Source organism: Dasypus novemcinctus, chromosome 11 (assembly GCF_030445035.2).
Source record: "Dasypus novemcinctus isolate mDasNov1 chromosome 11, mDasNov1.1.hap2, whole genome shotgun sequence".
Classification (NCBI taxonomy): domain Eukaryota; kingdom Metazoa; phylum Chordata; class Mammalia; order Cingulata; family Dasypodidae; genus Dasypus; species Dasypus novemcinctus.
Genome location: NC_080683.1, coordinates 113,670,650 through 113,695,653, shown reverse-complemented (window position 1 = coordinate 113,695,653; position 25,004 = coordinate 113,670,650).

Here is a 25,004-nt window from a genome sequence, read left to right as displayed (position 1 = left end):
TTTTTCTCCCCTTCCCTCCCCCCCCACCTCCGAGTTGTCTGCTCTCTCTGTCCCATTTGCTGTGTGTTCTGCGTTTGCTTGCATTAACCAGAGGCACTGGGAAACGGCGTCTCTTTTTTGCTGCATCATCTTGCTGTGTCAGCTCTCCGTGTGTGCGGCGCCATTCCTGGGTGGGCTGCGCTTTTTTTTTCAGGGCAAGGCAGCTCTCCTTGTGGGGCACACTCCTTGCACATGGGGCAGCCCTAAGCGGGGGTGCCCCTATGTGACACGGCACTCCTTGCGTGTGGCAGCACTGTGTGTGGGCTAGCTCACCACATGAGTCAGGAGGCCCTGGGGATCGAACCCTGGATCCTCCATATGGTAGATGGATGCTCTCTCAGTTAGCCACATCCGCTTCCCTCCAGCCTTATTTTGAATGCCACCTGCTTGTCTAGGCTGTGCTCAGCTTCCACCCACCTGTTACTGAGGAGTCTCCGAATGTCTTGGTCTCAAATTTCTCTCAAAAGGTTATCAGATTGCCATGAAAGGATTTGGGATAGAATTCCCTCACTAGCCCCTCTCCAAGGGCACTAGCAGCCTAGAGTAGGCTGCCCCCCTCCCCCTGCCAGGTGCTCAGTTTCGGTTCAGTTGATTGTGGCCAGTTTCAAGGTTTTTACCCAGAAGGCCATGGGGGTGTAGCAGGCACCTTTCTACATACTTGGCATTATATTTACGTCCATACCCTGTTTTCATCCTTAAGCTCCAAGACCTTTTTGCTGGAGAAGGTTTGTTGAATTGCGTTGTGTAGCAGCACCCCACCAAGGGGTGGGGACTCACAGATAAAAGGCATGACTAAGAACAGGGTTTAGGGTTTCATGTTGGAGTTTTGATGTTGGAGTTTGATGCTGAAGACTTAAGCTGGAGCCTCAGGTAGTCAGCATGCAGAGGAAAGAGAAGCCAGCCCAAGGAAGAGAGGAACCTAACCCAGAGAGAAGCAAGACCCTGGAAGAGAGGAACCCAGGATGCCTGAACCCTCACAGCTGTCAGCAGCCATCTTGCTCCAACAAGTGAAAATAGACTTTGGTGAGGGAAGTAACTTATGCTTTATGGCCTGGTATCTGTAAGCTCCTACCCCAAATAAATACCCTTTATAAAAACCAACCAATTTCTGGTATTTTGTACCAGCACCTCTTTGGCTGACTAATACACACTGGCACATGGCACGTGACAGCTGCTGTGATAACTGTGCCCCTGTGGGTTTGTTGTTGAAGTCCAGCACATTTTTGTGAAGAGGAGGCAGGAGGTGGTAGATAGGACTTTGAAGGCAGTCAGACCTGGGTTCTCCATCTTCCTTCCTGTGTGCGTTTTGGCAAATCGAGTGACTTCTCTGGATCTCAGTAATTTTCTTCTATAAAATAGTGATGACATTGACCTTGTGGGATAGCATAAGCATAAAGTGCGACAACTGTACAGTGCCTGGGGTACAGTCAGCCTCCAGTAATAAAAAATTGCCTTTAATGTTGTTCTTGGAACTATTGGTAGAAATTTGACTTCATTTTCACCCAGATGAGTCCTTACTTTATGAAATTCGGAATATTTATTTATCTGTGGTGAGAAAGATTCAAACTCAGGGTCTGTAACCTCAGACATTACATCACTTAGAAATCTATTACATTTTACATAGTCATTGATTGTACATGGCACCAAATGTCCAAAGAAAACAACACAAAACAAGCTCCTAGGCCATTGTTTGGACTTTAGTGTATTTGGTAGCAAACACTATAGTCTTGTGGCAAATCAGTGTAGCATTTAATAATAGTGGACATTTGTTTAAGCATTTACAACTTACAAGTGTTTTCACAGACATTATCTGAATTAATCTTCACAATAACTATACTGCCTGGGAGGCAGGTGTCTGATGATGATGGTGATAATGATGATAATGAAAATGATTACGGAAAAAAATAATAATAATACCATCTAGGTGGAGGAGAGGTTGTATATACCAGAAAGCACAAGCTAAAGAAACAGAGTTCTTGGTTCTAATCCTCAACCTGAAGGAAGGAAGGAAATAAGAAACTAATATTAACAAGGTGCACATTAACTGTCACACATGTATTTGTTCTTACAGTAGCCCAGACAATTAGGTGGTATCCCATTGGTAGATGAGGACCTTGAGGCTCAATCCATTCAGTGTTCTGGCCAGAATTCAAATCCTTGCCAAATTCCATTGATCATATTCTTTTCACTTATAACCAAGGTGTATGTCTCAGTTTGTCAGGGTTATCTTGATAAGTACCACACACTGGCTGGCTTAAACAACAGGAATTTATTGGCTCACAGCTTTGGAGGCTGGAAGTTCAAAATCAAGGTATCAACAAGGCCTTCCTTCTCCAAAGTCAGTAGCATTCTGGGGATGGCAATCCTCCATATGATGATCTTTCTCTCTGGTTTCTCCTACTTCTGAGAGTCTTCTGGCTTCTTCTTCCAGGTCCAATTTCCTTTGTTTACAAGGACTTCAGCTATATTACATTAAGGTCCACCTCACTCAGCATAACCTCTTCAGAGATCCTATACACAAATGAGAGGTGTGATTCAGTCTCCAACGGTGCACTCGTCTTTACTTGGACAAGTTAATTAACTTCTCTTGACTTCATTTCCCCCAGCTGAAAGAAGTATCTGAGCCATCCCTCATTTCCTACTAATCTCTGACCTATGGTCTGTCAGATGTTCTCTCCTGCATATGTTTCCAACCAAGATTGCTTAGTCAGTATTATCTGAAGATACCAAGAGACCCCTTGCCTTAGTTTACCTTCCCCACCTTCGTGTCAATTAGCATCAATCCTTTGGATTAGGTAATGAAGGTGGCATTCCCAACTCAAGAAACCACTGGTGGACGGCAGACTTGGCCCAGTGGTTAGGGCGTTCGTCTACCACATGGGAGGTCCACGGTTCAAACCCCAGGCTTCCTTGACCCGTGTGGAGCTGGCCCATGCACAGTGCTGATGCGCGCAAGGAGTGCCATGCCACGCAGGGGTGTCCCTGCGTAGGGGAGCCCCACACACAAGGAGTGTGCCCTGTAAGGAGAGCCGCCCAGTGCGAAAGAAAGTGCAGCCTGCCCGGGAATGGCGCCGCACACATGGAGAGCTGACACAGCAAGATGACACAACAAAAAGAAACACAGATTCCTGTGCCGCTGACAACAACAGAAGTGGACAAAGAAGACGCAGCAAATAGACACAGAGAACAGACAACCGGAGTGGGGGGGGAGGGGAGAGAAATAAATAAATAAATAAATCTTAAAAAAAAAAAAGGAAATTGACAGTCACTCCAATTTTCAAAAAAAAAAAAAAAAGAAACCACTGGTAAAATGGGGTAGCCACCTTGGAAGGCAAACCTTTTAGCAACCCATCCTTCTCAGGTAATCAGAAGCAATGGCTCCTTATATAGGTTTCCTGTAAATTCCATCTATATGTCATTTAAAGCAAGTAAATTACTTCTCTCCCATTACAGAGATACCTTTGTCCTCATTTAGAATAGGGTGATGTTGTACATTTTTTTAAATGTCTCTACAAGCATTTAACAAAAACAATAGACTTCAAGAATGGTGGAACGAATAAAAGGATAGATTGGCATTGATAATATAGAATGGTGCCCAGATGAACTCTAAACTGGAATTTCTGACTTTGTAGGGAATGGGACAGCATCTGTCTCCCAGCCCACATCAAGAGATGGGTTTGCCCAGTGGTGAAGGAAATGTCCGGGCAAGATGTTCTCCGCTGGCTTGAAAACTCTGAGCATGATTAGCACCGCTTGGGCCTCTGGGATGGCCACATGAGACCGGGGGTCATTTTCCTTCCCCCTACCTTCCTGCCCCCACCCCCCACCCTCACAATGTGTAGACACAGTGCAGCTGAGGTACCACCAGGCTCTGGGCAGTGACCAGCTAAAGTGGCCATGCAGAACCCAGGAATCTCCGCGCGCACGCATGCGAGCGTGTGCACACACACAATGGGTTACTACTGGGGAGTATCTCCGGGGTGGCTCACCAGATTAGTAAAGATCTGCTTCTGGAGGCACTAACAGGCTGGCCCTAAGGGCAGAAGATACAAGGTGCTTCTGTTGGGGGAAAGGTAGAAACCCAGAGCTGAAAAACAAAACGAACGAAAAACCTTGACTGGAGGGGGTAGGCGAAGGAGGGGAGGGCCTAGGTTCTCAAAGGGTGGCCCACGGCCCAGCAGCATCAACTGCTCCTGGAACTTGACAGGAATGAAAATTCTGGGCCACCCTGGAGGATGGAATCAGAGAGACTCTGGGTGGGGCTCCTGGAGACTGAGTTTCCGCCAGTCCTCCAGGTGTGCCAGAAGCATCACGCAGTGCGAAAACCCCAGGGCCAGTGGAAGTTCAGAGCATTGCAGGGTGGCCCTGGCAGGGGTACTGCCCTTATGACCAGGCAGTGGGGGTCCGCTGGGCTTCGTTTACATAAGCCCCCCTTGGGCCCGATCCTTTGCTGGGTGCAGAGCCAAGGGCCCCTCTCCCCAAGGCACTGCTTCCTGGATTAGTCACTGTCCCTGTGCCTGGTCTGGAATTTTCTGCGCAAAAGGCTCCAAGCCTGGTTCCAGCCCAGGGGGCTGTTTGGGAGCAGGAATGTGGTGAACGCGTGGGCCCCTGGCAGTGGGGTGGAGCTGCGTGGAGCCAGGTGGCAGCCTCATCCGCAGTCCCTGGGCATCTACAGGTACGTCCAGGGCCAATCACACTCCCACCACCTTTTTCAGGGGCAGCCTGGTGATCCCCACTGAAATTACTGAACCATTGAGAAGATACAAGTCCTATCATTGCTTTGTCACTGGAAACCCATTCATCAGAGGATCCCAAGACACCCTAAGAAAATCAACTTCAGTGTACTTTAGAAGGAGCTGTTAATATTTTTCTGCTTGCCTATTTATACGCTATAACCTGTCTTACACATTCAATCACCATTTTGAGATTCATTTTCTTCTGCAGGCCTGTGTGTGTGTGTGTGTATATATATATATATGAAAGATTCAGAAATAAGGTCCAAAAGCTAGGTTAACTAGAAAATTAATGTAAAGTAAACTTGGGTTTTAGAATAACCCCAATTCCAAGTGAGTGAACTTTTCTTCATCATGAACAAAAACTATTTCTTGCATAACATGAAAAACTTAGAAAATTTTAAAAACTTATTTTTAAGAAACTCTTCATTTCCAGAAAAATGGAAAAGAACAAAAAATTAAAAGCACCCTAGAAATTTTCAGAGCTCAAAATAGTAGAAGTATATTCAGACCTAAGATTTATTATTTATATTCAGGGTGACACCAAATAATATCTTTCCTGTTTTAGAAATCAATTGTTTAAATATTTCAAAGTCGGCATCCTACTGACTCCTACTTTCCTTTCATTAAGATATATGTAAAGTGTAATTGTATATACTCTAATGAAATGAAAAGAAGGAGAAGCGAGATTCTGCTAACCAGAGCCAGAATACACACACAATCCTTCAAGGTGGCTAGACCCAGGGACATAAAACACACATAATTTCCATCTAAGAACTAATGATTACAGTCAAAAGGTGTCTTGTTTCAAATTAGGAAATCCATTATATTCACCTCAAGTGGTAATGTTATATCATAATTATATTTTATATTGGCTCCATAATTCAAGTCAAAGCTGCTGAAAGAGTAGAAAAATCACTGTAGCCAGCAGTCCCACGAAGTGTGCATGGTGGAAAGCAAAACTCAGTGAATGAGCGTCTGTGTGATAGTCTCTGGGGTTGGCTGTGTAGGAAGAGTTAAGATACATATTTCAGACAGATCTGTGTCTGATTTCTTTGTCACCTCCATGCTGAATGGCTTGGAAGTTAATTTCATAATTTTCACTCCATACTTTTGAGAGAGAGAGAAACCAGGGTTAGATATTCCAACAAAATATCGTTTGTGCGGTGGTTTTACCATTTCAGAGATTGCTTTTTACAAAATCCAGTTCTCAACCTTATGCTTATCTAGCAAAGGATTGTTTTTCTGGCTACAATCCCACAGGAAAAAAATGAATGTATCAGGGAGCTCATAATAAGCCAATTGTGGAAGCCAATTGAGTGTCTCCAAAGCCATTTGGCTGGAAGTTTGTGAATCTTAATAAACTTGTTCAAGCCCTGAGCTGTTGTGGAATGGCTGGACGGTTTCTGAAGCACATCAGCTTTTTCTCCTACAGAACGAGAACCCCGTGAGCCCATTTACTCAGCAGGTGACTATGTATCTAGGAGTTTTGGGCTAAATACAATGCTCTGTAGATTAGAAATATTGTTTCTGTGAGCTCACAGCAAGGTTCTCGGAAGAGAGGTTATAAGGAAAAATGTAATTCTATCAAAAACAGCTATATGCAAAATATAATTCCATCAAAAACAGCTATATGCAAAGGAATGCTTGGAACCCAAAAAATGCATGATTTGACCCCAAGAAACACCCTCTTACAAGGAGTGAGAGATTAGTCAGACTTCCTCTTTGAAGTGCCTTCTGTTAGATCACAGCCTTTTGAAAAAAAGAAAGCTCCACTTAACTTTTGGTATATGGGAAGACCAAAAATGCCTTCCTGTTAACTCCATCCATTAGGTCATCTTCCACATAATAGTTATTTAAAAAATTACCAGAAAACTATGGCCATTGCCTCTGTCTGTTCATCTCCATCTTTCTCATCCGATCTCCTTCTCCATTCTACTGCTCTTTGGATGTCCCTTAGTTTGTCAACACTCCTATTGAAATCTGAAGAGCAAGTTTGGAGCCAGATCTCCTGATGTCATTTAACAGAACAGGGGTCCTGAATGCTTCTACTGATACAGCCTAATCCAGATCATCCAGAAGAAGGCTTAAACTGTTTCCTATAAGGCTTCGAGTGAACTAAAAATCCCTGGGATTTTACTACTTGAACTGCTTTTAAGTCAGTCTTTCTCATTCTAGAGTTAAGGAGAAAAAATGAGTTGACCTCTCATAACTCAAGTGCAAAATAGTTTAAGTACATACTTAAACTTCATGAGCAACTTTCCCTGTATACATTGCATATGCAGTTTTAGTATATCAGAACTGAATATGATTATAACAATCTTTTTTTCCTAAAGATTTATTTTTATATTATATCTCCCCCCCACCACCACCAGTTGTCTGCTCTCTTGTATTCATTTGCTGTGTGTTCTTCTGTGTCCATTTGCATTCTCAGTGGCACCAGGAATCTGTGTCTCTTTTTGTTGCGTCATCTGGTTGCACCAGCTCTCCATGTGTGTGGTGCCACTCCTGGGCGGGCTGTACTTTTTCAAGCGGGGCAGGTTTTCTTACAGGGCGCATTCCTTGAGTGTGGGCTCCCCTATGCAGGGGACGCCCCTGTGTGGCATGGCACTCCTTGTGTGTGGCAGCACTAAGCGTGAGCCAGCTTACCACATGGGTCAGGAGGCTCTGGGTTTGAACCCTGGACTTCCTATATGGTAGATGGATGCTCTATCAGTTGAGCCACATCTGCTTCCCGATTATAACAATCTTGATCACCCTCTACCCCATTCTTGCCAAGTGCCTACAACTTTCTTGGAGTAAACCTATTGAAGAAAAACTTTCTATTTCTTCTACTTCCCCTCCTCCTCCTCCTCCATCTTCCTTTTTTAAGATCCATATCCTATTTTTTCTTATACCCAAGTTCATCTTTGAAAAGCTAGCTGTGAACAATTTTTAAAATTATCTCTTATATATGTATATATACATAGTGCATACTTACAGAGGCTCATGTGCCTTGCTGTTTCTACAATCCACTTATCTTCTAATTCTCACCTCCTGGTGGGCAGATATTACCATTACCATAACACTTAATGGATAATAAAAGACACAGAGGGCAAGTGAGTTACTCAGAGTCACACATCTAATAAATGGCAAAAACAAGTCTTGAAACCAGATCTTCTAAGAGTTCTAAAACATTGAAGTAAGAGAATAAAAACCAAAATGAAAACAAACGACAAAAAACAAACCCTAAAACTATGTATGCGATACGTGAATGAATAAGTTGAAACAATGCCTTAAAATATGATTAATGTCTAGATTCGAGAGAGCTGGAGGAGAAAATTAAGGTATGAAAATTCCTAAAGGTTAGGAATGCTATGGTATTTAAACCCTTGTGAAACCAGTATAGGCCTGTTGACCCCATGGGGTGACAGGTACACATTTAGAAATTAATATGATGAATGCTGGTTGAAGCTGATCCATGCAAGACACTGTACTTGGGGTTACAAGTGACACAAAGATGTCTAAAGTGAAATATTTATCCTTAAAAGAATGTAGTAAGGGCCACAGAATAACAGTCTAAAGTACCACCACAAGGCATTTACTCATTACTTTTTCCATCCATTCATTTGACAGATACTTGAGAATTCCCTGTGCCTTCCTGCCAATCATGAATAAGGCATAGGTTATCATAAGGTAATAGAAGAGGGAAGCAGACGTGGCTCACCTGATAGAGCATCCATCTACGATGTGAAGGGTCCAGGGTTCAATCCCCAGCGCCTCCTAACCTGGGTGGTGATATGGCCCATGCTCAGTGCTGCCATGCGCAAGGAGGGCCGTGCCATGCAGGGGTGCCCCCACAAAGGGGTGCCCCACACGGAAGGAGTGCACCCTGTAAGGAGAGCTACCCGGCGTGAAAAAAGCACAACCCGCCCAGGAGTGGCACCACACACACACTAGAGCTGACACATGCAAGATGACACAACAAAAAAGAGACGCAGTTTCCCAGTGCCACCAGATAATGCAAGTGGATACAGAAAAACACACAGCAAACAGACAGAGAGAGCAGACAGCGAGGGTGAAGAGGAGAGAAATAAATAAATCTTAAAAAAAAAATGGTAATAGATGAATGTCACCTACAGGAGTGTTCAAACATGAGAAAGGGAGAGGCCACTCGTAAGACTGAATAGGACAGAAAGAAACTCTCCTTTCAAGAGAGGAAAAAGGAAGAAGAGTAAAGATGAGGATCACTAGTGAAATGGGCCAAGGACACCTTCCCCCGCTCACAGAAGCAGGTTTCTGCAAACATTCTTGGGGTGACACTATCTCCAGAGAAAAAGACTAAGCAGGCAGATGTGGTCTGGTCTGGTAGAAGAGTGATCTTCAAGAACGTGTTAAGTGCAAACATTAAAGCCTGACGATACCAGGCAGGTGAAGCTGATGTCAGTGGATGGGAAGACCAGAAGCCCCTGGAGATGAAGTGATAAGTGAATCATCAAACACTCCCCAAATCAAGTAAATGCCATAAATGCCTAAGTCAAATGACGTGGAAATCATTGGTCCAAAGACATGTTAGGAGTCTAACTGTAGAAGCAAAGGCTCCTCAAGGTCTTATAGGTGCCTGAGAAGAAGGAATAAACAACAGAAGTGGTAAAGAGATTAGTTTTGCAGCCTGAAACCTCTGGGGAATTCTCAGGGTATAAATGAAGTCTTTTTTCATACATGTGCTTAAAACTTCTAGCGTGGCATTATGGCAAAAATATTCTTCTACATGCTGCATTCCAAGAGTACTAGGAACAGGGTTTATATCTCATGATAATAGGGCATGAAAATAATTGCCAGCTGGAATCATTAAAGATTGCATGAATCATGGTGCTATACAGCATCATCGATTCACACAAGAAGTACAAAGTAAAACGGGGTTCCAAAAGGAAGCTATTTCATTCCGTTGTAATAAATTAGCAGGAAGGAGATGTTTTTCGAAACACATTTTCGCGTTTGGGTAAGATTTTGCCTGGGTTGAGGAATACAGGCACCCCAACCTACAAGAGCACACAAACAGCCAGAGGCACCAAGACCGAAAAGTACAGAATTTGTTTAGGAAAAGACCAAATAGTATGTTTTGGCTGGTGTATGGTATAAAGGTAGGCGGGTCTGGGAGAAAAAGTTTAGCAGGAACCTGGAAAGAGTTCAGATAAAATGACAGAAAGAGAGGCGGGGAGAGGGACTTGGTCTTTATTCAGTCGACAAAGAAGAGTCATGGTAAGTACTGAGCAATGACGTAAGTGTGGTGGAAGGGATGGATCTGGCAGCCATGCGCAGGGTGGAACCTAAGGAATGTTCCCTACGGAGCTGAGAAATAATGTACTACCAAGCTGGTCGTCTGCTGAACATGGTGTTTCATTCAATCAGCAGCACTTATTGAATATTCAGGTGACTCTAGACAGGCATGGAGTCTAGAGTTCAAATCTCTTGTTTTTCATTAATACTCCAAGATATTTTGGTTTAGTGGATTAGCCTAAGTTCCTATGAAAATCCATTTAAGAAATCTTATTCCATGTTTTTTTAAAACTTCTTCCCTACTTTCCCATTTGTTAGGATTACCTTCTCTTTTTGCTCAGAACATTTACACTTGTATTTCTTCATGAACTCTGGATGCTTATTTCAATTATCCCTGGAGATGGATAAATGATCTTTTCTCTTTACTTTTTGAAACCCCTTATTATCTTCTCTGGAACTTGGTGGAAATGCTCAGAGACAGCTTGACTGCGGAAAAGAAATGAAATCTTGGTCATGACCAGTGTAAACCAAGAATGTAAACCAAGACTGCAAGAGCCAAAAAAATGTAAGAACAGTGTGAGTTCAAGCCATTTGACAATTTTTATAACCATTTGCAATTTAATTTAATTTAATTTAGATAGTCTATTCTGTCTTGTCCACAAAGAACAGCCCCAATTCCATCTTTTTTTCCCCTAAACCAGGGCTAATATTCAGTTGTTACGCACTGGTAAGCTGTACTGGTTTTGAACTTTTGAAATATTTCCATAATGGTTAGTAAATAAACCATTATCCAAAGCCCTCTGAGTGCTCCCCCTCAAACAATCCAGCTTCCCCTGCCCCTCCCAAAGGACTTTTCAAGAACTCTCCATGTCCAGCAACCAGACAGGTAATGCATGGGACAGCAGGGGACTGGAAGTACTCCACTCATTTCAGATGCCCAGCATTTGTGCCCCTGCTATTCACCTTGTGAAATATTTTTAATTATTATACCTACTTAAAAGCATCTCTCTTTTCCCATGTAATTCCATTCCCTGCCTCTAACTACATCATGGTCCACATTCAAAAACATATACCCTTGCCATGTCAGAGGGCCCTACTTTGGAATTTGTGCTCCTGAGTGTGACAGAGCTGGACTCAGATGAGACTTTTCTACACATGCCTCTTCTGTCACTTTTACTGAACCTGTGGTTGGCGCTAGGGATGGTCCATACTCAGGAGACTTGAATCTCTGGCCTGCCCATGTGCCAGCTGGGCCCTGAGCCTCAGCAGAGTGGTGACTCCTACTTTCTGGCTTGTTGGTCTTACCCAAATCAGCTAACAGGGAGGTGAAGATGGTCAACCACCACACTAGGGAATCAAGAGTGCCTACAACTGTAAGCAGAGGAATTGTATCCATCATCCATGTGGAATCTAAGCCCCCTATTGATCTAGAGGTGGAGGGGACATCACCATCCCAGGGTCTACAGAATGGAGGAATAAAATATGAACTAGAGTAGACTGACTGATATTCTACTATAAAACTATTGTGATGAGTAACAGAAGAAATTTTAGCATCGAGACGGAGAAAGTGGCCACAGTAGTTGCTGAGGGCAAGGAGAGGGTAGAAGAGATGTGATGTGGGGGAATTTTTGGGATTTTGATTTGTCCTTAATGATATTGCAGGGTCAGATGTTGGACCTTATATATCCTGCCATAACCCACTGAATGTACTGGGGGAGAATGCAAACTACAGGGTAAACTATTATCTGTGTAGTGCAGCAGTGCCCCAAAATGTGTTCACTGAGTGTGATGAGTGTGCCACAATGATGAGGGAGGTTGTTGGTGTGGGAGGAGTGGGGTGGGGGGTGGGGAATATACAGGAACCTCTTGTATTTTTTAGTGTAACATTTTTTGTGTGAGGTATATATCTTAAAAAAAATACAATTTACAAAAATGATGTGGTGGGGGTTGGGGAGTGGGTTATATGGGAACCTCTTATGTTTCTTGTTTTTTTATGTTTTTTAATGTAACATTCCTTGTGATCTATTAACTTTAATTTTAAAAAATTAAATTAAATTTTTTAAAAAACCATATACCCTTTCTGGACTCTGATGGTTTCTCTCTAGGTGAACTATTATGTCAAACTTTCCATATAGCAATAGATGTGGCTCCCAGTAGAACTGAGGGCACACCCTTAGAGCTTGCAATTGAACGGAAAAAGTGAACTCTACCTTCCAGCTTCAGCGTGGAAAAAAATTCCATGGAAGTTTTCTGATTGGTTCTGTTTGGGTCACATGTCCAAACAGATGTCCAAAGGCATGGAGTCTTATAATTGCCTTTGCCTGAATCACACATCCATCCCTGTGGTCAGGCATCCCAGGTACTGTCCAAATTCCTAATATTTGAGATGAGCAGTTCTCAAATGAGAAAGAGTAGGTAGGGACAGGAGGAGGCCAAGATGACTAAAACAAGGAATGCACACAACACCAGACTTTCTTCGCATGCAAAGCTGAGTGAGTGTTTGAAACTTTGCCTGTAAGATTGCAGATTAGTGCTTAAGGAACATCTGCTGGTGCCAAACTTCTGTGGATTCAATATTAAATTTGTTTTGTTTGTGTATGGTTTTTGTGATAAAAGAATGGCACATGCATGGTGATCAGAAGTTTCTATAAAGCACCATTTCCTGCAAAAATTTTATGTATGCAGCTCTCTCCATAAAGCTGAAGGGTTTGCTGTTTCCTTTTGGGGTTTGATGAGAAACAATACTAATTCACTACATTAAATGCATCTTTACAGAGTATATATGCCATTTTCTTTTTTTTTTTTCTTTCTTTTGCAAGCCAGTTCATGCTGCTTGATATGGGTATCGGTTGGCAGAATATACCATTTCTGGAGGGGCAGGGATCACCGAGAAAATATTGCTGGGATCTTTCTTTGAGTCTCATCCTTTAGACCTATAATAATTATTATCATTGTTTTTGCAAATCACAAGAATACCTCTGTCCTGAAATGTATCTTTTTTCCCCTCTCCACTCCTCTTCATCTCAATTATCCTGATGTCAAACAATGGATTTTCCTATTTCAGCAATTTCTATAGGATCTTTGACTTTTGGCAATCCTTTCTCAATCCATTCTTACCATTCACATCTTCAGAACCTTACACAATTCTTGGACATAGTAGGTACTTAGTAAATATCTATTTATTAGCTATGACTTTCTTGTTCCTAGAGAATAATTAAATCTTACCATTTTCTTCATTTACAACACATGAAGTGAGGAAAAAAAAAAACCAGAATACAGAAATAGAAACCATCACCAACACAGACCAGCAGAATTTGGAGGAAAGCTGTATCTGCATAAAATGGAAACTGAATGTGCTCTGAATTTTCTTTTATAAGAGGACTCCAGAAATGATCAGAAACATCAGGGAGCAGTAATAAACTCCCCGTTTGGATGTTAATCATCTTCCCTTTCATTTACCAGTTTCAATTTAATTAAGTAATGCACATGGTTTGACTAATGAGACCGTCATTCAGTCTTTATGATTGCACTTTAAATGGATTTTCTAACAAGTGTCCTGAAGACCGTAAGATTATTTTAAAAGCCTTGTGGGGGTTTTGTTGTTGTTTCCCCAGTTTACCTAATGGAGGAAACACAGTTACGGAACAATGTGCTTGGAATGCCAAGCACAAAGAGAATGGGCTGGAAAAAGGAAATGCTGTTTGATCATATATTCCCTCAACACACCTGTACTGGATGCTGCACCCTATGGAAATAGGGGCTCCTGACCAAGTAGCAGAACCTCAAGTAGCCACAGGCCTCCGGGGAACTGTAAGGCGATCTGCCCCAAGCCCTTCATTTCACAGAGGAGGGCATTGACATGCAAATGAATTAACTGACTCACTCCAGGTAGCTGCAGAGCTAGAACTAGGATCCCGATTCTTAATTCTATCAATTCATTATTCCTTTCCATGGAAAATCATTTTGATATCTTGGACTGTTGTTCGGTAAAATGAGAGGAAAACCAAATCATTTGTAAACCTACTGCTGAATGTCAGTATAGCATGAAAACAGTTATTCTTTGTGCCCCACACCTGGCCCTACCCTTAATCATAGAACCTATTAAATTCCTAAAGTATCTAGGTTATTCTAGATTTTGATAACTCGATGAAATAATAAATGTAGGATGTAACCTTAGGGTTTTTGGAGAGGGGTGGAGAATGGAAGGAAAGAAGGTCTTTGAGGGAGACAGGAGTGCCGATCTCCCAGCGGGGCGAGTTGGCACAGCTGGGGGTGCAGCTGCGCTCCTGGTATGTGTGTGGAGCTGCCCCAGTCATCGCCCCAGCCTGCGTCTGCCCAGCGAGCTCCAGCTCATCCTACCAGCACCCCAGCCCTCCAGCCCTCCAAGGCCCGGTTCATTTCACTCTCCGTGTAGCCTTCCTTGACCTCCATCCAGGCTGCAGAGAGCTTGAAAATAAAATATAAGAATTTTGGAAAGCCACTAGTGAACCTGCATTTTTTAAAAGCTCCTCTGAGATGCCCCAGGTTGAGAGACCCAGGTTGAGGAGATGTACCTTCTTATGCCCTGCTCAGGTCATAGTGCCTTCTGTCTGGGCTGAGCTTACTCTAACTCATCCAGAGCACAGCACATCTGCTCACATCCCTCTAAGGTTTACAATTCTTCAGGCTTCCCTCCTTGTGAGTTAAGGATAAAATTTCATATTCATTAGCAAGCATTCAAGTCCCTTTGGTATCTGACCCCTGCTTACCTCTCCAGCTTCCAATCTCACCATCCTCTCCCACTCACCACAGGCTCCAGCCAAGCTCTCTTTCCAAACATACTTTTAAAGATACTGTCTTCTGTCCAAAAAAATGCCTCCTACCTGTCCCCAACACAACCCTGCCCCCTGGTCCTGAAAGGTGAATGCATACTTGCTTTGATAGTGTTTTACAGCTGTGCCTTTCCTTGTTGGTCTCTCCTCAAAGAATCTGAGTTCATAAGGGCAGAATAGCCTCTTAGTTTTGATCCCTGTGTCTTGGCTTGTACCTGGCATTGATCCCAGGGACAAATAATTCTTCATCACCTCCTATGTGCAGGGCATTGTACCAAGTTCTGGGAGTAGAATGGTCGGAGCTTCAACTTAAAGTGAAGACAGATGGTAAACAGTGTGGGGATAGGTGAGGAAGAGGGAGCCACAGAAGTGACTTCACAAATGCTCATCAATGAACGTATGCGAGAAAATAGCATCTCAGTCCAGTCCTTGGAAAACTCACACTCTAAAAAGGGAATAGACAAGAAGAGCAAAGCGAATGCATGTTGCTATTGAAACAAACAAGCACCTAAATGAGCCAGGGGTGGTGGGAGACAGACAGCAGGGGGCTGTGCCAAGTCTTCCTTAGCAGGGTTTTTCTGATGGACACAGTAGGTCAGAGGGCCTAGGAAACCGAATGGTATGGCTGGAGGGTCTGGGTGCACTGGGGACCCAGTGGGAAATGAGAAAGTATTAATAGATTCTGAGCAACACGATGTCCCAGGTCAAAGAATTAAGATTTTTATTTTTAGATTTATTTTGTTTATTTAACCCCCTCCCCTCATGGTTTACACTCGCTGTCTGCTCTCAGTGTCCATTCGCTGTGTGCTCTCTGTGCTCATCTTCTCTTTAGGTGAAGACAAACCAAACCTGGGACCTCCCATGTGGGAAAAAGGTGCTCAATTGCTTGAGCCACTTCAGCTCCCTGCCTTGTTACGTCTCTCATTGTCTCTCATTGTCTTTCCTCTTTGTGCCTCCTTGTTGTGTCATCTTATTGTGTCAGCTCACTGCACCTGCCCATCACGCCAGCTCATTGTCTTGCTGATCTTCTCCAGGAGGCACCGGGAACCAAACCCAGGAGTTCTCATGTGGTAGACAGGAGCTTAAGATTTTACCCATTATATCAGTGATTTTCAATTTGTGTAGCATTAGTGGGTCATGAAACCAATTGAGTGGGTTGCAATCAGCTTTTTAAAAGAATAGGCCAGAAAAGAAAATGTCACTGCATTTCATATAAAAAGGGTAAATTTTGTGGGGGGAGCAAATTGTTTCAGCTCTATCTCTCTATATTTATTACAAATGTATATATGCACAGGACTTTCTTATTGTACATCAATTGTGACCAAACAAGTTTAACAGTACTGCTGCAAGTAGTGGAAACAATGGGTATAAGCTTTGTATTTAGAAAGATCACTGGGGGTGCAATAAAGATACTGGATTAAAGGGGTGAGGCCTTATGAATCTAGACAAAAGTAAAAGAGTGAGCCTGGGCTGGAGCCAAGCATGTAGATGTGAGAGCTAAATGGCAGGTCTGGTGCTGGATTGCTCCTCTCCTTTCCCACTGCTGCTGGTTTTGTTTCTTTCCTAACCATTTCCTGACTCATCCAGCTACTTGTGTGCCTAACCCTCCTAAACCCATCCTCCACTCTGTGCTGAAAGGCCAAATCTGACTGTCCCAGGCCCTGCTTCAAGTGCTTCCGTGGCCCCCCCAGTCAAGATGACTGAGTAAGATGCCTCTCACTCTGTCTCTGCACAGAAGCTCCAAACAACCAGCAGGAACTGGCAGAAACATCTTTCTGAAAGCACCAGAAAACAGTTAAAGGACTGCAGGAATAGGGCAAGCACTGAATCAACAAAAAGGCCACTTAAAAGCTAAGCCCTCCTGGCGCCCTGGCCAGCCTCCGCGCCTCCCTCAGTGGTCTGTCGCGGAGCTGGCTGTGCTCCCAGTGAGGATCCTGGTCCCGGTTCTGGAGGAAGCAGTGTGACTCTCGTCCACATACAGGAGGATGTGTATCTGTGCCAATCTGGTGGTGGTCTGAGGGGCTCGCTGTCCTAGAATCTGCCCTGCACATAGAAGGTGGCTCACAGAGATCCCTCACAGAATGCTGTGGGAGAACTAACAAGTCATGCTGCCTGGGACAAGGGATTGCTGGCTGTAGGATACACAGCGCAGTGCAGATACAGTGAGGAAACCAATGCCTAGGGAGGGGGATGCATTTGGAGCCATGTAGATGGGAGGTTTCTAGGGCCACACACACACACACACACACACACATTTAAAATAAGACTTGTACACAGAAAGGATCAGGGAGGCCCCTATGCTTTGGCCTGGAGCTATTCTCTAAACTCATAGAATGGATAAGCCCTGAAGGAGAGCACTGACACAACTCAATCTGCAAAGACTGGAAAAGGTGTTTTATTATTTCTCCTTTTTTTTTTTCTTTTTGTTAGCTTCTGATATTCAAGGAAAGCCCTATTATAAATAACAGTAACTAGATGCAACACTTAAGGAACAGTTGCCTCAGAGTCTAAATTCCAGCAAGGACACATTAAAATATCAATAGGTCCATATTTCAACAAAGACTTTCAAAACATACAAAGAAAGAGGAAACACGGCCCAAGCACAGGAAAAGTTTAAAACATTAGAAGCCATTAGTGAGGAGGACCACAGCAGGGATATTTCAGAAAAAGACCTTAAAAGAATGATCCTAAATTTGCTCCAAGAGCTAAAGGAAGACACAAACAAAGAACTAAAGGAAAGCAGGAAAACAATAGATGAGCACAAAGACAATATCCATGGAGAGGTGGAAATAATGAAAAGGAACCCGAAAGATCTGAAGATTACAGTAAGAGAAATTTAAAACTCCTCAGAGGGGTTCAATAACAGATTGGAACTGGTACATGAAAGAATCAGTGAACCTGAAGATAAGCCTTTGAAATAATACCAAATCTGAGGAGCCCAAAGAAGAAAGAACAAAGTAAAGAGAGTAGAAGGACACTGTGGACACCATACACCAAGAGGCAGTCCCGAAAGGATACGAAAGAGAGGGTAAAGAGACTATTCAGAGAAATGATGTGAGTTAGAGATTACAGATAATATAATCTATGTAACACAGATGGTAATTAATTTAAACTATAAATTAATTTGAACTATAGATTAAGGCATTGCTAGAGAAACAAAAGGGAGAAAGTCCATCACTATGGGACCAGCCCTACAAGAGATGCTAAAGAGAGTTTTGCAGGTTGAAAGGAAAAGACAATGAACAATAGGTAGAAGCCGCATGAATGAAAAGATCTCTGGTGAGAGGAACAACATGGGTAAATATAAATGCCAGTACTATTGTATTTTGGGTTTGTAACTCTACTTTTTACGTCCCACAGGATTTAAAGACAAATGCATAAAGTGCAAAGATAAATCAGCAGTGTTGGACTCATAATGTGTGGATATATAATTTGTGACAAGACCTACGTAAAGATGGGGGAATGGTTAGGGTATAAGAATATAGTTTGCATGTACTATTGAAATGAAGCTGGTATCAAAGCAATTAGTGTTATAGATTTAGACTGTTCAATTTAAGCCCCATGATAACTACAAAGAATATATCAGAGAATATGCAAGCTCATAAAGCCAGAAATTAGAGTACGTGTTTTGGGAAGGTGGTGGAGGAGGAGTGGGAGGGGTCAAGGGTATAATGGATGTAGGATTTTTCTTTGGGGAGATGGGAAAATTTTAGTTATGGAAGGTGCTGAAGGTACTGCAACATTATGAATGTGATTAATTCTGTTGAATGATAGGCTTGGGAGTAGTTGAGATAGGAAAGTTTGTTGTACATATGTTCCCACAATAAAAAAAAAAAAAAAGGAAAAAACAACTAAGAGACAATGGCAACTAAATGTAATACATGATCCTGAATGAGATCTAGCAAGGCAAGAGAAAAGGCTCAAAGGGACATTAATGGAACATATGAAAAAATTGGAAGATAGTGTGCAAGCTTTCCATCAATATCTTGCACATGGTAACAGCACTTAAGGTGTTTACATAAGTGCATATCCTTGTCAGTAGGAAATATGCATGGCAGGGTGTGTGCAACTTACATTCAAGTGTTCAGAAAACGGATGGGTGGGTAGATAGCAAGCTAGAAAGCTAGAGAGCTAGATAGATTTGGCAAATGTAGCAAAATCTGTGGATCTGGGGAGAGGGATGGGAGTATGTTGGATTTCTTTGTATACAGTTGTATTATTTTTATAATTGTCCTCTTAAGTTTGAAAGTATTTCAAAATAAAAAGTTAAAACAAAAAAAAAGCACCATTCCTCCAGGACCTAGCCCTTCTAAATGGTTTTAGCTCTTCCTCTCTTGTTTGAGCTCTTTTTTTGCCCATTCTATGCCAACTCAGACCTCTGCCATTTTTCCTTTCTCCTTCCCCTGGCTCCCTCTAACTCAACCTTCAAGACTTAGTTCAACAATCACTTCCTCTGGGAAGCCTTCCTTGATCTCTCCCCACTGGGTCAAATAGGCCTCATTTTTGTCCTATGTCACTTTGTAGAAAACTCTTTTGAGGGGGTTGGAACCATAACTCTAATAACAAATATTCACCAAGTGCCAAGTGCTGGGTTTTACCTGCCTCATCTCACTTAGTCCTCACAAAACCACACTGAGGCAGCTATTATTATCTTCATCTCACAAGTGCAGAAAACTGAGCTTTCGTGGCAGGGGTGCTGCTGGGCTTTTCACCCAGGCAGGGTGGTTCCGGCCTCATGCTTTATTGCTGTGTGACGCTGCTCACTTAACATGCTACCATCGCGCCACCAGCTCCCGGCCAGTCCCTTCTGAAATGCCAGCACCCTCACTCAGAGACTCTGTTACCCTTCTTTGTGTCCCCACCATGCAGCATAATGCCAGGCAGATCACACTTGAAACTGTGTGGGAAACTTTAAATGCCGAGTGTGCAGGTGCGGTGTGGACTGAGGAGCAGCCACTGGACTTGGCCACGAGGTTCCTTGGCACCTCGGTGAAAGCAGTTTCAATGGACTGGGGCTCTTTTGGTCTTGTCGCATAAACTGCAATGGGTTTAGGAGTCAATGTGAGGTGGGGAAAAGGAGATCACTTTTCCTGGACCTTAAGAGGGTTGGGACTGCAGCAAGTGGAAGCTTCTGGGGCATGGGAGTGTTTGTGGGTGGGAAAGGGCATGGTTTTGTTTGCTTGTGGCCTTGCTTTCACAGATATTGAAAGCAGCATATTTAATACGGTGAGAGAAAGTAGCCAAGGGAGAGGAAGAAGTTAAAGAAACCAGGACAGGGGATTTTTTGGAGGAGACCAGAGAGGAAGGTTTCGAAGCGCTGATGGATGTGCTGTGGTCAGGCTGGCCAGGTTCTTTCCCACGGATCCACCCAGGGTGTCTGTTTCCCCTGAGCCTTACTTTCCAACTGCAAAAGCAAATATGCAGGCTGCCCCCTTGGCAATGTTAACCTGGAGGAATTTCCTCATACTTCCTCTTTAAATATATATATATAAAATAAAAAATAATTTTAAATCTGGGAAAGACTAGTTCAAACCAGTCCCACCATTTAAAGGACTAAGGAAAACTTTACCTCCATTTCTAAAGAAAGACCATGTCAACGAATTCCTTGGCTCTTTCTATTGAAAAATTGGAGGGGATGTGGGCTGAGAGTTTTAGTGGGGAGAAGGAATAAGGGAACTTTATAAGTGTAGTCAAATATGGAGAGCAAAATCATTCTGAAGGGTACAATTCAGGAACATGACTATCCTCACAATGTTGTGCAACCATTGCCGTTATCTATTTCCAAAATTTTCCATCAGCTCTGATCTCCTGACCTGGAAATACAGCGCTTGGTGTCTTAGACAATCTCCTGCCTATTCTAACACTCACAGCAGAATGGGGTGGAGGTGGAGGCTGCAGGTGTAGGAGGATGGGGTCAGGGTGCTGTCCCTCAAGTGCAGCCAGCAGCAACCCAAAAAAGAGTAGGGAGACATCTCCTCTCCTTCCTTCCTCTTCCCCGTAATCTTCCAGCTGGAAAATCCCAAGGATCACAGCCTGGAAGGACTGGGAATTCCAAAAGGCACTCAGTCGCCTGAGGGGGGCTGCTGGAGGTACAGTAGGCTGGGCGAGGGAAATAGCTAAGTGGAGCTCAGATGTGACCTCAAGAGAGGACGTCAGCGAAGCACGCTGAGATCCACAAGGAATGAAGATGGTTACGGTCACACATCATCAGGCAACTCCCATTCTGATTGCTTATTATTTGTGAGACCATACACTAGCCTCTGGGGAATTGGGAAGGAAAAAGAAAGTCTAAGAAGCTGTGCTTTGGGAAGCGGATGTGGCTTAAGCAGGTAAGCGTCTGCCTCCCACACAAGAGGTCCTGGGATCGGTTCCCGGTGCCTCCTGAAGAAAATGAAAACAAACAACAAGCAAAACAAACAATAAAGCCAACTCAGGGAAGCTGATGTGGCTCAGTGGTTGAGTGCCAGCTTCCCACATAGGAAGTCCTGGGTTCAATCTGCAGACCCCGGTACCTCAAAAAACAAACAAAAAAAGAGGCTGTGTTTCCTCTTTCAGAACAGTCAGAAAGATGGTACAGGCATAACATCGAGTTAGCTTAACAGCCTTGTGGTTTTATATAAGTGACAAGTACTACAGAGGTCAGAGGAAAGAATGCTATTTGATTATCATGAATAGTGGGGAGAAGTCAGATGACTATCACTGACCTTTTATTGTAGTAGTGCTATATTTTAGGACATGCTGTGAAGTGCACCCAGGCTCCAGTGGGAGGGGAGTTTGCTCCCAGCAGCCTCCCCTGAATAGCACTCTGTCCTAAATAGCCCACCGGCAGTCACCCTCTGGAAAAGGAGTAGGTGTGGGAAGGCTCCTTTTAGAATCTGTTAAATGATGCAAATACTTTCACTAGTCAACTGTTTGACTATCTTAACTTGAGCTGAAAGTGGTGGCATATAAACAAAGTCAAAAAAAATTTTTTTTCCTTTGATGTACCAGGGCTGGGGATTGAACCCAGTACCTTGTATACGTATGTGGGCAGCCAGGACTCAACCACTGAACTACATCAGCTCCCTCAAATTGGCTTTTTTCATCTGTTTGTTTTTAGGAGATACCGGGGATCAAACCTGGGACCTTGTACATGGGAAACAGGGGCTCAACCACTTGAGCTACATCTGCTCCCTGATAGTCAATTTTCACTATTCAAAAAAAAACTTCTTTGTAAACTGCAGAAACTGTGGCCGACTTCAGGATCACTTGGGTTTTAAGGAAGAAACAGCTTTTCCGCCCCTGAGAAACGGAGCGGACAGTGAGCGAGCCTTGCCTCATGAGTTAACGCATAAATACTGTACCTGAACATTCTAATTTTATGCATCAGTTGATATCATGATCAGCTAAGCCATTTTAAATTAAGAGTCATATCTGTTTACTATTATATAATTGGGAAAAAGAAAAAAACCACAAGTGGAAAATCCCTACAAGTTGCCAATCTCTTTAATCACATAAGGCAATTTTCTGGTCTGAGGGATTATTGCTTTCTGGATATCATTTTTTGTTTTGTTTTTCAAATAAATTAGTAAAATGAGGGCAGACTGGAGAATTTGGCTGACTATGTGTGCACACTGTTCAGTAAGATTATGTGTGGTTAAAAGAAGGTCCTTCCGCTATCAACACGCTGATGGCTGGAGAGGCAGTTGCTTCGAGAAGCCCGCTGCAGTTTGGAGAGCCCGTTCTTCCAAACCCCACGAGGAGTTCTTGATTTGTTCAGGCTGAGACAGATGACTCCCCCAGGCCTGAGTTCTGAATAAACGTGTATCCAGGTGGCGGAGGAGACAAGGAGCCGGGGCCTGCTGGTATCCAGGCCTTCGTTTTGCTCACGCACACAGGGGCTCAGTTCAAAGCCGGCCTGGTGGCTGGCCGCTGAAGGACTCCCAGAGCCCCTGCTCGTCAGCTACTCCCTCCAGCCAAGCAATTCACTGCCTGAAGGAACACAATGGCCCGCTTGTGGTCTGACAGGCCCAAGGGCCAAGGGAAGCTTTCTCCACTCAGCAGTTTTGGAGGTCGCTATGTCCGCTCCAAGGCCAGAGGGAGGGCTGGCACTTTCACTCTCATCACTTCTGAGGCTACGAAGTGCGTGAAAATGGTTGAAGGAGTAGCTGGGAAGGAACCTTGTGAAGCTGGTAAGAGCATTCAGCCACACGAGATAAGACTTTTCAAGACAGAGCATGTAATAAATACCAGCAATGGTTCCGTTACAAAATGTATTGCTGTATCTGTTGTTGTAAGGAACACATTTCTCCCTGATGCTTCTGGAGAAATGAAATATTTCTAAATTTCCCTAGCCACATTGTTTGTGGAAAGAGAGCCATTGTCCCTAAGGCTCAGAATGGGTCAATGTGTGGAAGATTATTTGGAGTCTTGGAACTTTGTAATGAAATTTCTCCCCCACCCACACTTTGTCCCCAGAGGAATGAGTTAAGGCTGCTTGAGCCACAAAACACAAAGCTTAGAAGATCTGGATAAGTCGTTTATTTCAGGACGTTTAAGAGAAATAGAGTAAATTCTAATAATTGAAGCCTAAGAAATAGGCGTTTAAGACTTAGGCAGGTACTTCACAAGCTGATCCATGCCAGTCACACCCCCCCACCCTCACCCCGGAAGACTTTCAGTAGATTACAGTCATTTGTTCCAAGTTCAAGTTTCTGTCTACTGCCTGGATCTTTCTCCTGAAGGCAGCCTTAATGGTCCAGCTGCTATTTACTACATCAGCCAGGGGCTGCCCTCGCCCCTCAGGCCTTTCCTGAAGAACCCCCTTCTCCGTGAGGCCTTCCTTCCTCAGGCATTTAACACAGAAGCCCCCTCCCCTTGATCCTGACCATCCCCTCTGTTTTATTTCCTTCTTACATGCTATATGGTTTACTTATTTATTTTATTCATTGTCTCTCTCCCTTAGCCATAACTAGGCTCCACAGGGCAGGGTTTTTCGGTCTGTCCTGTTTTCTGCTATATTCCCAATGCGCAGATCACACATAGTAAGGCCTTGGTAATGAATGGTAAATGAAGGAATGAAAGTGAAAATGTTGAAAATGGCTGGATTGCTTTTAAACAGTTAGACCATATCAAAGCTCTTAATTTCTACCCCATTTGAAATCTTAATCCCCTAAAGCTAGTTATGCATTCTATAGAACCATGGAGGCCGGAAACAACGATGGGCTGATCCAAATGAACTTCCTTTAATAGAATAACTTCAAAGGTCAAATGGTGACCCTGGAAGGTCACAGGGTAGATTTAACTCACATTGGTTAGGCTGGCACTGTTTGTGTGTTTATGTTTTTTAATTTAAGTGTAAATGCCCTTAAGCAGGCATATATCCCCACATTGCCACAGTCCCCAGCACTCCCTGTTTTACACACTGGCCACGGGCCAGATACTTTATACCTTCGCTTTTCTTGCCAGCCTCTGAAGGCAGTGGAGTTGGCCAGCTAATACCCTGGTAGAAGCTGGATCAACATGTTGCTTTAATCAATAGTTGTAATTGACTACATAATAATTTACAATGTGACTTTGGACAAATGATGAACCTCTTTGGGTCTCTTCCAACTCTACAATTTTATGAAAATGTCTGTTGTTTGTACTTGACTTTATCAAGTTCTGTTGTTTGTACTTAACTGTCCAAGGTCATCTGAAGTATTTTGGAAATTCTCAGCTGGCTATCAAAAGACTTGACAATTCCTTACATGATTCTTATTCCTTATGCTCTCTAACATCCAACAGATCATTTGTTTTACAGAAGTTTGTAATCTTAAAGTATGAAAGAATTAGTTTACAGATCATGTGCATATCGTGAAGTAAGATATAATGTCTCTAAATTCTTGTCTTTGACCTTACTGGCTTGCTTTTCTATAACCTAATGGAAGATTAAATTCAGTAGCATGGACATTCTTCTTATTAAAAATTTATGTAATATAAAAAATAAATAAGATTTATATTTTGGTAAACCAGGATTCTTAATCAGTAAGGCTATAAACCTACAAATTCATTTGAAAATAAGTCTATTTTAAATCCTGTTCACAGCAACCAAAGTTAAATATGCTCGGCAAAGGAGACATATTGGAAGAAAGCCAGAATAAAAAGATTGATTGTAATATGCAAGGTTGGGAAATGGGAAAAA